At 41.8% G+C, this 16,196-nt stretch overlaps 1 pseudogene; it reads left to right on the forward strand.

The window, feature by feature from the left end:
- The first annotated feature begins 23 nt into the window (after positions 1 to 23).
- On the forward strand, positions 24 to 10,171 carry LOC142387863 (uncharacterized; annotated as a pseudogene).
- The last annotated feature ends 6,025 nt before the right edge of the window (positions 10,172 to 16,196 follow it).

Here is a 16,196-nt window from a genome sequence, read left to right on the forward strand (position 1 = left end):
CACTGCTCTGCCAAATGGAGGAAATGGCAAATAAAATGGTTAAACTGGACCTGGAAAGCTTCTCTTGTTCGATCTGTCTGGATGTGCTAAAGGAGCCGGTGACTATTCCCTGTGGACACAGCTACTGCATGAACTGTATTAAAGGCTACTGGAATGGAAAGAATAAGAAGGGAATTCACAGCTGCCCTCAATGCATGAATACTTTCACACCAAGACCTATTCTGGAGAAAAGCACCATGTTAGCTGATTTAGTGGAGCAGCTGAAGAAGACTGGACTCCAAGCTGCTCCTGCTGATCACTGCTATGCTGGAGCTGAAGATGTGGCCTGTGATTTCTGCTCTGGAAGAAAGCTGAAAGCCATCAAGTCCTGTTTATTCTGTCTGGCCTCTTACTGTGAGGAACACCTTCAGCCTCATTATGATGTGGCTCCTTTCAAGAAACACAAGCTGGTGGAGCCCTCCAAGAAGCTCCAGGAGAACATCTGCTCTGTTCATGATGAGGTGATGAAGATGTTCTGCCGTACTGATCAGAAGTCTATCTGTTATCTCTGCTCTGTGGATGAACATAAAGGCCACGACACAGTGTCAGCTGCAGCAGAAAGGACTGAGAGGCAGAGAGAGCTGGAGGGGAGTCGGCAACAGATCCAGCAGAGAATCCAGGACAGAGAGAAAGATGTGAAGCTGCTTCAGCAGGAGGTGGAGGCCATCAATCAGTCTGCTGATAAAACAGTGGAGCACAGCCAGAAGATCTTCACTGAGCTGATCCATCTCCTCCAGAAAAGAAGCTCTGATGTGAAGCAGCAGATCAGATCCCAGCAGGAAGCAGAAGTGAGTCGAGTCAAAGAGCTTCAGGAGAAGCTGGAGCAGGAGATCACTGAGCTGAAGAGGAAAGATGCTGAGCTGAAGCAGCTCTCACACACAGAGGATCACAGCCAGTTTCTACTCAACTACCCCTCAGTGTCAGCACTCAGTGAGTCTACACACTCACCCAGCATCAATATCCGTCCTCTGAGGTACTTTGAGGATGTGACAGCAGCTGTGTCAGAGCTCAGAGATAAACTACAGGACATCCTGAGAGAGGAATGGAAAAACACCTCACTGACAGTCACTGTTGTGGATGTTTTACTGTCAGAACCAGAACCAGAACCAAAGAGCAGAGCTGACTTCTTAAAATATTCATGTGAAATCACACTGGATCCAAACACAGCAAACACATATCTGTTACTGTCAGAGGGGAACAGAAAAGTGACATTAATGACACAACCTCAGTCTTACTCTAGTCATCCAGACAGATTCAGAGATCGGTTTCAGGTCCTGAGCAGAGAGAGTCTGACTGGACGTTGTTACTGGGAGGTGGAGATGAGAGGGGGAGGAGCTGATGTAGCAGTCGCATACAAGAACATCAGCAGAGCAGGGGATGAAGGTGGATTTGGATTTAATGACAAATCTTTGGCATTAGATTGTTACAAAAACCAGAATGAATTTTGGTACAACAACATGGAAACCTCCATCTCAGGTCCTCAGTCCTCCAGAGTAGGAGTGTACCTGGATCACAGAGCAGGTGTTCTGTCCTTCTACAGCGTCTCTGAAACCATGACTCTCCTCCACAGAGTCCAGACTACATTCACTCAGCCGCTCTACGCTGGAGTTAGATTTTGGGAATCTGGAGCCACAGCTGAGTTGTGTAAAGTGAAATAAATGTATTTAGTCAGTTTGTTGCTGAGAGTTCATTGCTGTGATGTCTCTGCGCTGCTGTTCTTTTTTTAATTTGCTGCTTTTTCCTGTGTTTGTGCAGCCATGGAGGATATCACTGCTAATGATGAGTTTGATTCATAGAAATATTTCTCCACTTGAAAATCCAGACTTCTCTGAGCTCTAAATATTAGTTGGATCCTTGTGTTGATGTATTTGTATGTTGTTGTTTCTGTTCCACTTCATGGAGCCAAACAGAGAAACCAGCAGACCTTCCTTTATCACAGATTATTTTCAAATCCCATCACTTTGTAAATGTGAAAATAATTCTGTAGTTTGACTTACTTTGATTTGTTTCAGAGATCAAATGTTGTTGCTGTTTTCTAAATCAACCAACAAATGAGGAAGTCTGTTCTGAGGTGTTCATTTCCAAGATCAGAATAAATCATGAGATCAGTTATCATGTTTAATGTGACAACAAATTAAAGTTTTTTGAGAAATTCCACTTTATTGTTCTGACATTTATTCTTTAACAGTGAGGAACTATTTATAGATGGCTCATAACAACAAACTGAAGGGACACTATAAACTAACATGATTCAACATGATTACAATAAAACACATATTTATGTAGAAAGAATCAGCTCTATAAATATATAGTTATGTGTGAAAGTTATGAATGTTTGATGTTATTTAATAAGAGTTGGGGAATAACAAAGATTGCTTTTCAGTTCTGTGTTGACCAAACAAAGGTACGGCACAAATCTGAGGATAAAACCTTTCCTGTCATATTTGCTCATGGCATTGACTGGTGTCCCAAGATGGTTGGCAGTATTAAGCTTTAGTTGACAAGTGGGCTATAGTTCACTTATCCCGGAGATCATAGTTCATCAAATTTATTTTCAACTTGATGGTTTTTTCCAATGTCTTACTTCTTGATTACCACCATTGTTAGATTCACTTTCTTTGATCTATGATAACTTGCTTGACTCTTCCTAAAGAATCTGGTTCCCCATTGTTGATAGAAATATCAACGAGGTATTGATTTTCACTTCTGGCTGAAACGCATCAGTCAAGATAAAGAGAGGATTACAAACTCATTGAAGATAGCTTGTGGGTGCAAGAGGAACACAGTATCAGCAGACATGGAAAAAGCATGTCATTATGTAGTGTGGGAGCCAAAGTGTGTTTCTATATGCTTTTGTTTGTTTAGTGTGAAAGTTCATATGAATGTCAATTTGAATGGATAAAACGTTGATTAGAAATAAGTGGAAGGTTATTTAATTCATTTGAGTGAATTCATGTTTATTTTAATATAATTTTGTAACATTTTGTTAGAAGCCATTGTTTATATTACTGTCGCTTTAAGAAAACAGCGCTTTAGCGCACACAGGTGTTTGGACACAGTTGAGGCTTGATTAAGGACCGAGCGACACAGTTTTCTAACCGCAGTACCTTTTCTGATGAGAAACTTTGATTTGGAATACTCCTGTAACAAGATACCTTGGAAACTTTGTAATAAATATATTGTGTTCATCTTTTACAACGGAGTCCTGTGGACGTTTCTTGTTTTCCGTGCAGTCAAGGTACACGAGTTACGTCAACCTGGTTTAAAGCTTCAGCGCCCACATGTAGTGTTCTCCTGTGGGAGATACTTCAAGAATATGGTGTAACTCACACAATGTTATGAGCCATTCAGTCCCTCCCCAACCAGAGCCATTTGTATACCTACAGGGACTGGATTGTGCAGTGGTAAGATTGCCACCTTTATTGTAGGTGACCTGTGCTCAAATCCCCTGCATGAAAGGTAATATCTCCAGTTGGGGTCCTTAGAAAAGACCCCCTTACCCTATCTGTAAGTTGCTTTGGATAAAAGTGTCTGCCAAATACATAAACATTAACAAACATACCTGCAGATGGTCACAAACTGGGTAGTGACAGAAAGAACTAGAAAATATCTGAAGATATGTTGATGGGTGCCAATGGAGCTACTGCCCGTTGAGAGACAGATGCTGTCATGTTATGGTCATATTATATCGGGAGCAGATATGACACAGTGGCTGGCATAAACCTGTTATAACAGGTCAGCCATCTTGGCTGTGCCCTCAGAAGGAGTATAATCTGTGTGATCAGTATTTTTGCAGACAGCTTCGTGGGTAAGAGGAGAGGAGCACACACAATATGGCTCCAACTGGCAGGGAGAACTCGGTGTTTAATACTGATATGTGTGACTCGAACAAACAGTTGCCGTTCAAAAACTATGAGTCATATTAAAAAGATTCTTGAACCGTGAGTGCCAGAAGGGATAGCAAAAGCCACTGGTGTAAGTTTTATTCTGCTCCTATGTATGGTATTTTTTTATGTCAGTTTTAAAAACAGCGTTCACATTGATTTGATAAGGAGATGAGTTTACATGGCTATAATGGCCCTCAATGGCAGCCCGAGTGGTTGTTCTCTGCGTTCGGAGGTCATTTGAGAGAAAACTTTGAGCCAAGCACAATGACGGTGACATTTGGTGAAAGAGGACAAAAATACCTACATTTTTAAGTATAATTTGTCTAGGTGCAGCAGACATTTTGGATGTGAAAAAAGTCTGTTTGAGTTATTTTGGTATTAATTTCGAGCTTGTCAAAATAGAGTATGAGACCCCAGGATAGCAGAGTGAGAGGAGTACTGATTTTTCCTAAAACTTAAACTGCCATTGTGTCAAAGCTATAAAATATATCAACAAACCCCTTAGCTCAATTAAAGTTGAGTCTTTCCTGGCCTGTTTAAACTTCGAATGATATCGCTATGATGAATTATGGCTGAGTTATGAGGCCTCCAAACAGGGCTACTTTTGTCGCATTATTTATTCATTTTAATGCATTTCCAATGGGCCAAAATTCACAGTATTTCCCAATTTTCCGGGAATCAGTTTGAGTAATGAGAGAGAAAAGTCATAGCACACAAGTCCCTATCGGTGGACATGCAGAGATATGCTTTTTATCCTGGTCGGACCAACCGCGCGGGACTAGTTCCTTGCCGAAATTCGTTACGGAAACGGGAGAATAATAAGTTTGCACAATAGTAATATGTGTGCCTTGATGCCTTTGGCATTGGCACCCATAATAATTGTATTTATTTTCACTGAGGCTTGTGTAAACCAAAGACTGTATATAGTTTGAACTGTGTTTTCATTACTGAGCTGATCTCATTCATCTGATGACACTCCTTAACTGTCACTGTTGAGAATGAGATTAAAGTCCCTCAAATTATTTATAGTTTAGAAAGAAATTGTTAGATTGTCAGAAATGGTTGTTTTTAATGTTCCTCATAATAATGTAGAGTCATTGTTGTGCTGAAGGAGTTTGTCCAACTTTGGGGTTGAGTTAATGTCTGAAAACATGGGGGATGGATGGTGACATTCCCGTCCCTTTGTCTTTCAAATCAGTGCAACTGATTCAGGTCTTTGGCTGCATGGATGGGATCATCATGCAGGAGTCTTTAGGTCAGTTTGTGATCTGTCTGAAGCCTCAGTTGAAAGAAACAGTCGTTAGCAGAGATGTTTCTCAGAGTACAGCTGTTTATCTTCTATCACCACCTGGAACCTCCACTTTGTCTTCTACACCTTTGTCTGTCCCCACACAGGTTACATTTCAAACCTCAACCATCTGAGCTGTGAAACATCTTCTGCTTCAGATACTCATCACAGACATAAGTTCTGACAGGATCTCCCACTCCTCCATTATAAATATACTGAAATCCCTGCGGTGGTTTAGCGTTCAGTTTTTTTTTGGCATCAGATGGACCGTGACATTGTCAAAGTAGAGTCACATTATTTGAGGTTAATATATTAAAGCCAATTTTTCTCTCACATTCATCCCTCTGTCCAGATAAAAATGATGCTTTTCTCCACCTAATAACTGAGCTCATCAGAGGCAGTCATCAGAGGTAAATGTGATCCTGCCTCCTCCGTTTGAATACCCCCACTGACCAGGATGCATATAGACTTAGCTGCATATCAGCATGATTCTAAAATAAAGACTTTATCAGCACCTCAGACTGCAGCCGAACATGAAATGTTATGAGCAACACATAAATCACTGATCACACTGATCTGCTCACCTGGGTTTTCTCTCTTCTGAACGGATGTTTGCTGTGAAGGTTTTTGTTGTTTCCTGCCAACTGAAAAAGGCTGGAAAAGAAGTCATTCTGCTGTTTTAAGTCATTTGTGTTTTCAGTGTGGACAAGAGTGGACAAAAAACCACAGGAACTCCATCTTAAGATGCTGCTTCTTAAATACACAGTGACAAAGAGACAAAGAGGGTTTCTATCAGGCTCAATCTGAAGACTCTAGTCACGATACAGAGCTCCACAAATAGATGATGACCAAACATGTCTGATGCAGTCTTAAGAAACCTTTAATCGGTAATATCTACATGTGAGTAAAGAGCTAATATTTCACTCTTCTCTGAACTCTGTTCCAGCCAGCCAGGAGTACAGAAGGTTTGCAGGTTATACAGTCTGTGGTTTACACAAGCCTCAGTGAAAATTAATACAATTATTATGGGTACCAATGCCAAAGGCATCAAGGAACACATATTACTATTGTGCATACTTATTATTCTCCCGTTTCCGTCACGAATTTCGGCAAGGAACTAGTCCCTCGCAGTTGGTCCGACCGGGATAAAACACATATCTCCACATGTCCACCACTAGGGACTGGTGTGCTTTGAATTTTCCTTCTCATTACTCAAACTGATTCCCGCAAAATTGGGTAATACTGTGAAATTTGCATCATTGGAAATGCATTAGAATTCATATATAATGCGACAAAGGTAGCCCTTTTTGGAGGTCTCACAACTCAGCCGTAGTTAATAATTTTCTACAGAAATTTTGTAGTTCTTTCTATCACTGCCCAGTTTGTGACCATATGTAATTGGCAGAAACTTTTATCCAAAGCAACTTACAGGAAGGGTAAGGGGGTCTTTCCTAAGGACCCCAACTGGAGGTATTACCTTTCATGTAGGGGATTTGAGCCCAGGTCACCTACAATAAAGGAGGGAGGGACTGAATGGCTTTTAACATTGTGTGAGTTACACCATCTTCTTTTGTCTGAACTACATGTATAAGCTTATACGCAGAGGGTCGTTACAGTCACATGTGTCACTGAATACCCACCAATCTGCATGTCGTTAGTGTCTTTATCACCTCCGAATTGTCTACCTGCCTGACAGAGTGAGTTTTGGTCACAGAATCCAAGGTGAGAATGATTGTCAAACTGCCTCTGGAGGAGAGACAATGCTGCATTGTAGGTGCTGGGAAGGTGAAACCTGAGACCACCTCCTCTGTTCAACAATGTTTTTTCCAGTTTTACATAGATGGGTTCTTTGATTCCTCTCTCAAACTACCTGTCTTCTCTGTCTAGAATGTGGACATTACGTCCTCCAAAGAGTGTCCCTTCTCCTTGAGATGAAGGTGCACTGCTGAGTCTTGACCTGAAGAGGTGGCTCTCCTGTGTTGTGCCATATGCTTGTGGAGCTGTTGTTTGGTCTCTCCTATAAAGAGGTCTGCACAGTCTTTGCTGCACTGCATACATGACACCACCCAGTTTGTGTTTGGGTGTTTAATCCTTTGGGTGAACCAGTCTCTGTCTGAGGGTGTTCTTGGGTTTACTGAAATTAGTTGTATGAACTCAGGTCAATGAGGCCTACAAGGCATTAATACTTGAAAGACACTTTAGGTAATATTTATGTATTACGGATTTAAAATAAACTAGGATGTTCTAGTGGCCAGAACACAGGCAGAGTTCAGTGTAAATGAACAGAACAGGAGCTTTGACCTCCTCTGCATCCCTGTGAGCAGGATGAAGGCGCCCTCTTGTGTTAGTTTTCAGATTTCAGCTTTGAAACTGCAGGGAGACATGAGAAAGCTTCACTGAGGCTTTGGCAGCTTCAACAACATGAGGAAAGAGAAGTTTAAATATGTGTAACATAACACTGTGTCAGTTTGTTCACAGGACTCACAACCTGTAACACTGATGCTGCTTTCAGGGAACTTCTTCCTTTTATTATTATTTTTTTGTAAACTTTAACTTATCAATAAGTGGCAGATTAAACAGCACAGTTACCTCTCCATCTGCAGCCTCCAAAGCCGACTGAAACTGAGGAGTCAGCTGGAAACTCCACCTTACTGTTACCTGCTCCACCCAAACTCGTACCTATGATGACCCTTAAACAATACGTGGAACAAAACAACGAGAGTTCATGTTTCATTTCATGCACTTGAATGCATCAGTCAGAAGATTTAGGTGAGCTTATCAGCAGAAGATCATAATTTATAAATATCAACCTCCGCAGAGCGGAGCTGATTATATAAATATAAATGAAAAGCATGAAAATATTCAGAAACATTTACATTTCCTGTACAGCTGCCTGCTAAACGTATCTAACAATGTTGGTCTGATAGATGCAGATAAAACAGATTTTCTTCATGTTCAACTTTCAGTGGAAGGTTAATGAATGAATCTTTCCCTTCAACAGAAAACAAATAAGAATAATGCAACAAGCCCTTGAACAATCCTGACTTTACTGCAGGATTGAGGTGAAACCAGCACTGTCCCTTTCAGTGAAGGAAACTTCCTTGTTCCCTCCCCAAACTGATCTGAAGGTGGGAGGATGTGTGAAACCATTGTGTGACAGTAGAGGAGCTCTTAAGTGAAGATCAGCAGATCAGCTGCAATAAAAGGAGGTGGAATTTGTTTTGTAAGACAGCACAGACGGTGTTTCTGCTCTGAGAGTCACACACTGCTCTGCTTAAATGGAGGAAATGGCAAAGAAAATGGTTAAACTGGACCTGGAAAGCTTCTCTTGTTCGATCTGTCTGGATGTGCTGAAGGAGCCGGTGACTATTCCCTGTGGACACAGCTACTGCATGAACTGTATTAAAGGCTACTGGAATGGAAAGAATAAGAAGGGAATTCACAGCTGCCCTCAATGCATGAATACTTTCACACCAAGACCTATTCTGGAGAAAAGCACCATGTTAGCTGATTTAGTGGAGCAGCTGAAGAAGACTGGACTCCAAGCTGCTCCTGCTGATCACTGCTATGCTGGAGCTGAAGATGTGGCCTGTGATTTCTGCTCTGGAAGAAAGCTGAAAGCCATCAAGTCCTGTTTATTCTGTCTGGCCTCTTACTGTAAGAAACACCTTCAGCCTCATTATGATGTGGCTCCTTTCAAGAAACACAAGCTGGTGGAGCCCTCCAAGAAGCTCCAGGAGAACATCTGCTCTGTTCATGATGAGGTGATGAAGATGTTCTGCCGTACTGATCAGAACTCTATCTGTTATCTCTGCCCTGTGGATGAACATAAAGGCCACGACACAGTGTCAGCTGCAGCAGAAAGGACTGAGAGGCAGAGAGAGCTGGAGGGGAGTCGACAACAGATCCAGCAGAGAATCCAGGACAGAGAGAAAGATGTGAAGCTGCTTCAGCGGGAGGTGGAGGCCATCAATCAGTCTGCTGATAAAACAGTGGAGGACAGCCAGAAGATCTTCACTGAGCTGATCCGTCTCCTCCAGAAAAGAAGCTCTGATGTGAAGCAGCAGATCAGATCCCAGCAGGAAGCTGAAGTGAGTCGAGTCAAAGAGCTTCAGGAGAAGCTGGAGCAGGAGATCACTGAGCTGAAGAGGAAAGATGCTGAGCTGAAGCAGCTCTCACACACAGAGGATCACAGCCAGTTTCTGCACAGCTGCCCCTCAGTGTCAGCACTCAGTGAGTCTACACACTCACCCAGCATCAATATCCGTCCTCTGAGGCACTTTGAGGATGTGACAGCAGCTGTGTCAGAGCTCAGAGATAAACTACAGGACATCCTGAGAGAGGAATGGACAAACAGCTCAATGAGAGTCACTGATGTGGATGTTTTCAGAACCAGAACCAGAACCAAAGAGCAGAGCTGACTTCTTAAAATATTCACGTGAAATCACACTGGATCCAAACACAGCAAACACATATCTGTTACTGTCAGAGGGGAACAGAAAAGTGACATTAATGACACAACCTCAGTCTTACTCTGATCATCCAGACAGATTCAGAGATCGGTTTCAGGTTTTGAGCAGAGAGAGTCTGACTGGACGTTGTTACTGGGAGGTGGAGATGAGAGGGGGAGGAGCTGATGTAGCAGTCACATACAAGAATATCAGCAGAGCAGGGGATGAAGGTGGATTTGGATTTAATCACAAATCTTGGGCATTAGATTGTTATCAAAAACCAGAATGAATTTTGGTACAACAACATGAAAACCTCCATCTCAGGTCCTCAGTCCTCCAGAGTAGGAGTGTACCTGGATCACAGAGCAGGTGTTCTGTCCTTCTACAGCGTCTCTGAAACCATGACTCTCCTCCACAGAGTCCAGACCACATTCACTCAGCCGCTCTATGCTGGAGTTTATGTTTATGAGACTGGAGACACAGCTGAGTTTTGTGAAGTGAATTAAAGGTATTTTGTTGCTGGGAGTTCATTGCTGTGATGTATCTGCACTGCTGTTCTGTTGTTTATTTGATGTTGTTTATTTGCTGCTTTTTCCTGTGTCTGTGCAGCCATGGAGGATATCACTGCTAATGATAGGTAGATCTAAAATATAAACTTCTCTGAGCTATAAATATCAGTTGGATCCTTGTGTTGATGTATTTTTTTGTTGTTGTTTCTCTTCCACATCATGGAGCAGAACACAGAAATCAACAGACCTTCCTTTATTACAGATTCTTTTCAATTCATCACTTTGTAAATGTGAAAATAAGTCTGGACTTACAATTTGATTTGTTTCAGAGATCAAATGTTTTTGTTGTTTTCTAAATCAACCAAGAAATGATAAAGTCTGTTATGAGGTGTTCAGAAATTCATTTCTAGGATCAGGAGATCAGTTATCATGTTTATTCTGAGAGCAAATTAAAGTTTTTATAAGAAATACCATTTTATTGTTCTGACATTTGTTCTTTAAAAGTGAGGAACTATTTGTAAATGACTCATTAGAAAAAACAGCAGGGACATTATGAACAAGAAAATTTCTGAAGAAATTTTGATGGGTGCCAATGGAGCTTCTGCCCGCTGAGAGACAGACGCTGTCATGTTATAGTCATGTTGTATTGGGAGCAGACATGACACAGTGGCTGGCATAAACCTGTTATAACAGGTCAGCCATCTTGGCTGTGCCCTCAGAAGGAATATCAGCTGTGTGATCAGAGTGGGTAAGAGGAGAGTGCCAGAAGGGACGGCAGAAGCCACTGGTGTAAGTTTTATTCTGCTCCTATGTATGGTATTTTTTATTGCCAGTTTTAAAAACAGCCTTCACATTGATTTGATAAGGAGATGAGGTTACCTGGCCATAATGGCCGTCAATGGCAGCCCGAGTGGTCGTTCTCTCCGCTCGGAGGTCATTTGAGAGAAAACCGTGAGGCCAAGCACAATGACAGGTACATTGGGTGAAAGAGGACAAAAATACCTACATTTTGAAGTATAATTTGTCTAGGTACAGCAGACATTTTGGAAGTGAGATAAGTTTATTTAAGTTATTTTGGTATTAATTTTGAGCTTGTCAAGATAGAGTGTGAGGCCCCAGGACAGCAGAGTGAGAGAAGAGCTGATCTCATTCATCTGATGACACTCCTGTCACGATTGAGAATGAGATTAAAATCCCTAAAATTATTTTTAGTTTAGATAGAAATTGTTAGATTATTAGAAATGGTTGTTTTTAATGTTCCTCGTGAGGATGTAGAGTCATTGCTGTGGTGAAGGAGTTTGTCCAAGTTTGGGCTTGAGTTAATGTCTGAAAACATGGGGGATGGATGGTAACATTCCCGTCCCTTTGTCTTTCAGATCAGTGCAACTGATTCAGGTCTTTGGCTGCATGGATGGGATCATCATGCAGGAGTCTGTAGGTCAGTTATGATCTGTCTAAAGCTTCAGTTGAAAGAAACAGAGTCGTAAGCAGAGCTGTTTCTAAGAGTACAGCTGTTTATCTTCTATCACCATCTGGAACCTCCACTTTTTGTCTCTAAACAGTATAGTTCTATTTTAGAAGTCAGAATGCAATAACAGATTCTGTTTCAGAATCTATAAAAAGCTGATTGAGAGGCTGATGTTGAGCCTGCACATTGACTTCCCTGATGTGATTGTTCTCTGCAGCTGAAAAAGGGACTCTCAGATAACTTAGTGTCTGTCAAGCTCCTCTGTTCCCTGTGTGTAGTTTTGTGTTTGTTGTCATATAGAGAAACCAGGGAAGCTCAATCCCACGACGTGCTCATAAACTGCGTCTTCTCTAAACAGTATAAGTACGTGTTGTTTTTCAGGCGCTTTGCCTTTCAGGCTTTTAGAAACTACAGTGATGTCATGTCCTCTGATGACATGTTTCCACTTTGATGTCATGCAAAACTGTGAAGTCATAATCAGTGATGATATCGCTTCTTGTGATTTCAGAAGCAGTGGTGCCCTGTTCTCAGTCAGCAGTCATCACGTGTGCTGTTTTGCTCTCTTTTTCAGCTTTATGATCTGAACTGTAAATAATATGCAGCACATGTTCATAGAGCCCAGGCAATGGTGGCAAACATGGGTTGTATGAATGCTGTATGAGATGTAAATGAAAACAGAAGCAGTGATCCTTTTTATATATGTGATTAAAAATGGGACAACAGTAACTGAACCTGAATGCATCATTGTCCATGTCAGTAATAATGTATTTAGAGTACTGGGACTTTTCCCGGTGGGCCGGTGGGTCAGTGGGCCTGTAGAGTTTTAATGTAGTTGGGCTGGCCTTTGATGTGATAACCAATGTTAACAGTTCCTCTAGTGTCTGCAGACATCCCAAGTTCCAAAAACTCATTTCAGGGAAGCAGTCGCCCTGGACGCTCGTTGAACAGAGCGTCGCTTTGGACAGACAGGTTTCACAAGCAACCTCTCCCAACACCCCTCTCTCTCTCGTGCCTGCGCAGTCGAAACGCGCAAGTTGCACGAGTTATTTTATTGCCTGCACGCTCTCACTCGCATTGAAAAAAAAAAAAAAAAAAAAAAAATCCCTCGAATAGTCTAAAATCCGGGATATTTTATTCGACTCGCGGGCATCCGTGATTAACTATCAATATCAGGGAGACTCCCGGACCTTCCGGGAGACTTGGGATGTCTGTGTCTGGCTAATCAACATTGGAGGGCCCAGGGTATAGGCCCCTCCTCCTCTTCATCTGTCAATTCATCAATCAATCAGCGGTGCAAAAATGGAGAAGAAACGTAAAGGAGGAGCGCAAAAATTGAGAGAAAAGAAAAGGCACGCACTACAAGCAGATGTGGCCAAGTGTCAGAAAATGACGTGACAGGGAGGAGGATGCTGGTCAGCTGTAATGTGATGACGGGCGCTGAATGGCTGCCCACCGCTCCAGGTTGGCATCTGTCTCTGAGTGTGTGACCCTGTGCATGTGCATGTGTGTGTCAACAGGTGCCAACCTGGATGGGTTAAAAGCGGAGGACAAATTTCGTGTGTATGCATGTATGCATGACCAATAAATCGGATCTTAATCTTAATCTTAATTATTTTCTAGCTTGCTAACTTTTAGCACAACGCATTTCGGATAGTTTGGCTGTATAAACGTCATTATCGTGTGTGGACTAGGCCCAGGCGTGAAACATAGATATCAAACAACACGATGTAGGAGAATGTTCAATACATCTAAAGGCATGGTTGGTAATCCAGGAGAGCCAGCAAGATTTGAAAGTAGCACCTCCGCTAAGCGGGATGGATCAGAGCTCCATGGAAAGCCACGCCCCCACAAACTTGAACGCGCATCTGACGGTGGGACTCATGTCTCATTTACCTGTACATATTTCATGAAAATAACAAATCCCCCCCAAAGCAAAAAAAATAATTACCTGCCCAACAGGTTTTATGTGCTCGGCCAGAGGAGTTTGGATTGGTCAGCTTTTTGTCAGTCCTGCAGCTGTCTTCACACTATTAAGCAACTATTGCAAACTATTCTAAGTAACTATGAAAACTATTATATATTCATTCTAATCAAGGCCTCAGATGAAATTATGTGTCATTATCTCTTCAATAATGTTTACATGCATATTTTTTTGTCTCCCACAATCAACATATTTGTTCCACCTTCCATCATCCGCCTCCAGTATTCGCCACCATGCTCTGCTGCCCCGGCCCCTGAGTGGGCCAGTCAGGTAGTAAATTCCCGGGCCACTGTTTTGCCCCAGTCCGCCCCTGATTGTATGTTACGGTGCTCACAGCTGCTTTCTTCACGCCTCACCTGGAAGTATCTTTGAAGCTATGCGAAAAGAGAGAAATCAACCCGGCGCTCAGGTGTATCACGAACAGTCCAAAGTGGTGCTCTTGGGGTAGGGAAATCCACGATATGAAAAGAAATAAGTCCCAGGCATAAACCAATAAGGAATATAGAATAAAAGATTTTATAAATTGTAACACCACGTTTGTTATTTATCGTCTGTCCTGTCCGTGCCCAGGTGTGTTCTATGTAGGACGCACCAAAAGACGCCTACGTGATCGACTTGCTGAGCATAAATATGCGATACGCACTGTTAATGCTGACTACCAGATGGCCCAACATTTCCTACAAGCGCACAAATAGAACGACTCCTTGCTAAAAATTGAGGCTTTGGAGCACATCAGGCCCTTAGATAGAGGCGGCGACCGGATCCGCAGGCTCAACCAACGTGAGACGTTTTGGATCCACCAGTTAGATGCGCTTAGGTATCCAGGCCTTAATGAAGATATCGAGTTTAAATGTTTTTTATGATATTTTGTCTGTAGGTTTTTCTGATGTTATTATCTGCCCATTTGCTATTTTGTATATCTAAAGAGTTTATTGTTTTTGTCATGCTGGTACTTAAACACAATTATTGTATTGTGATCTATGCCCCCCCCCTCCTCTATGATAGGTGCGCCTTACTCTTCCAATTGTTATTGGTGGCACACTAATTATACACCTGATCCAGGTGTGGGGTTTAATTGTCTTTACCGTTGTTCATTCTGTGACTTCTGCTTTGCCCTGATGAAGACCACGGTGGTGGTTGAAACATGTTGGTATTTTATTATGATTAGCCAAAGTCATTAAAGGCTTTTTATTTATACCTTCTTCCTGTTCTACTTTTGAGTGCCTGGGACTTATTTCTTTTTATTTCTTTTCATATCTTTGAAGCTGTTTTGTATGTTGTCTACACTGACTGTGAAGCAAAAGTAACACAACAGCCACATCTGCAGCTTGTTGCTGATGTGAAAACCGTTTGCTGTGACTTTCAAATATGCTTCAAAAACGGGACGTGTTTCTTCAGATAAACTCCTGACCAACTGTGAAAAAGCAGTGAAAATGTCTGGCCTGTATAAACTTTGTGATGTCAAACAAGATCAGAGAGACATCGATTGTGATGTCACCACAGTGATGACATCACAACTTTGTGAAGGCTTCTGTTCTGTCTCTTCTGGTCTGTGGTTCCAACCACAGATTCTGGATGGAACTGAAGTCCGGATTCCAGAATGTTGATTTGTGTTCTCTGTTAATCTCTGGACGACTTCAGCTGATTACTTCCTGTCACTGTCACGTTGGAAGGTCCACTTCTGCCAGTTTTTCAGCGGCCAGTATCATGTTTTCCACCAGCAGTGCTTTCCAAGACAGAATAATGTCAGTTTGTTTAAAATGTTGCCAAAATAAACAATTACAATTACAACAAATGTCATCTCAGGGCACTTCAGTGATAAAGTCCAATTCAGGCCAATTGGAGTTTAATTCATTGAAATTATAATCCAATTAATTCAATTCAGAATGAATCCAATTAATTCATACAGAGCAATTATTATTATTAGCACTATTTCTAATTAGATAAAACTTTTTAATAGTTCTAAGATCATATCTTTCTGGTTTTATTTGCATTTTACCCGAGTAATTATGAAAGTTGGGTTTTAATTTGAAGAAAAAGCCTCAAAATAAAGTTATTTTTAGGAGTATGCAGGGATTCATTTCCATCTAATGAACAGGTCAGTTATATTAAACAGTGGGCCGTGTGAGCAGCAATCAGGGGAGTAAGGAGTTCACAGATCATAGACAGAGGCAACCGTCCAACTATTCAAAGCTTTTAAAATGAGTAATAAAATCTGACAGGTAACCAGGGAAGGAAGTCCTTTAACCCTGGAAATATTCTCCAGGTGATAGTCGGCTGACTTCCTAACTGACCTGATCTGGCTGCTGAAGTTCAGCTCTGAGTCCATAATAACACCCAGATTCCTGCTTGCTTTGTGCTTTTTAACATCACAGCCTGAAGCTGAGCTCAGATTTTTAACAGCTGACAATGACCTCTGTTTTATCTTTGTTTAGCTGCAGGAAGTTCTGGATCATCCGGTTGGTTATTTGTTGGAGGCTCTTTGCTGGGCCAGTTATTCCTCTGTGCCAGCAGCTGAGCACCAGTTCTGCCAAAACTAACAGGAAACATCATCCTGCACTGCTGGATTATCA

Source organism: Odontesthes bonariensis, chromosome 2, assembly GCF_027942865.1.
Source record: "Odontesthes bonariensis isolate fOdoBon6 chromosome 2, fOdoBon6.hap1, whole genome shotgun sequence".
Taxonomy (NCBI): Eukaryota; Metazoa; Chordata; class Actinopteri; order Atheriniformes; family Atherinopsidae; genus Odontesthes; species Odontesthes bonariensis.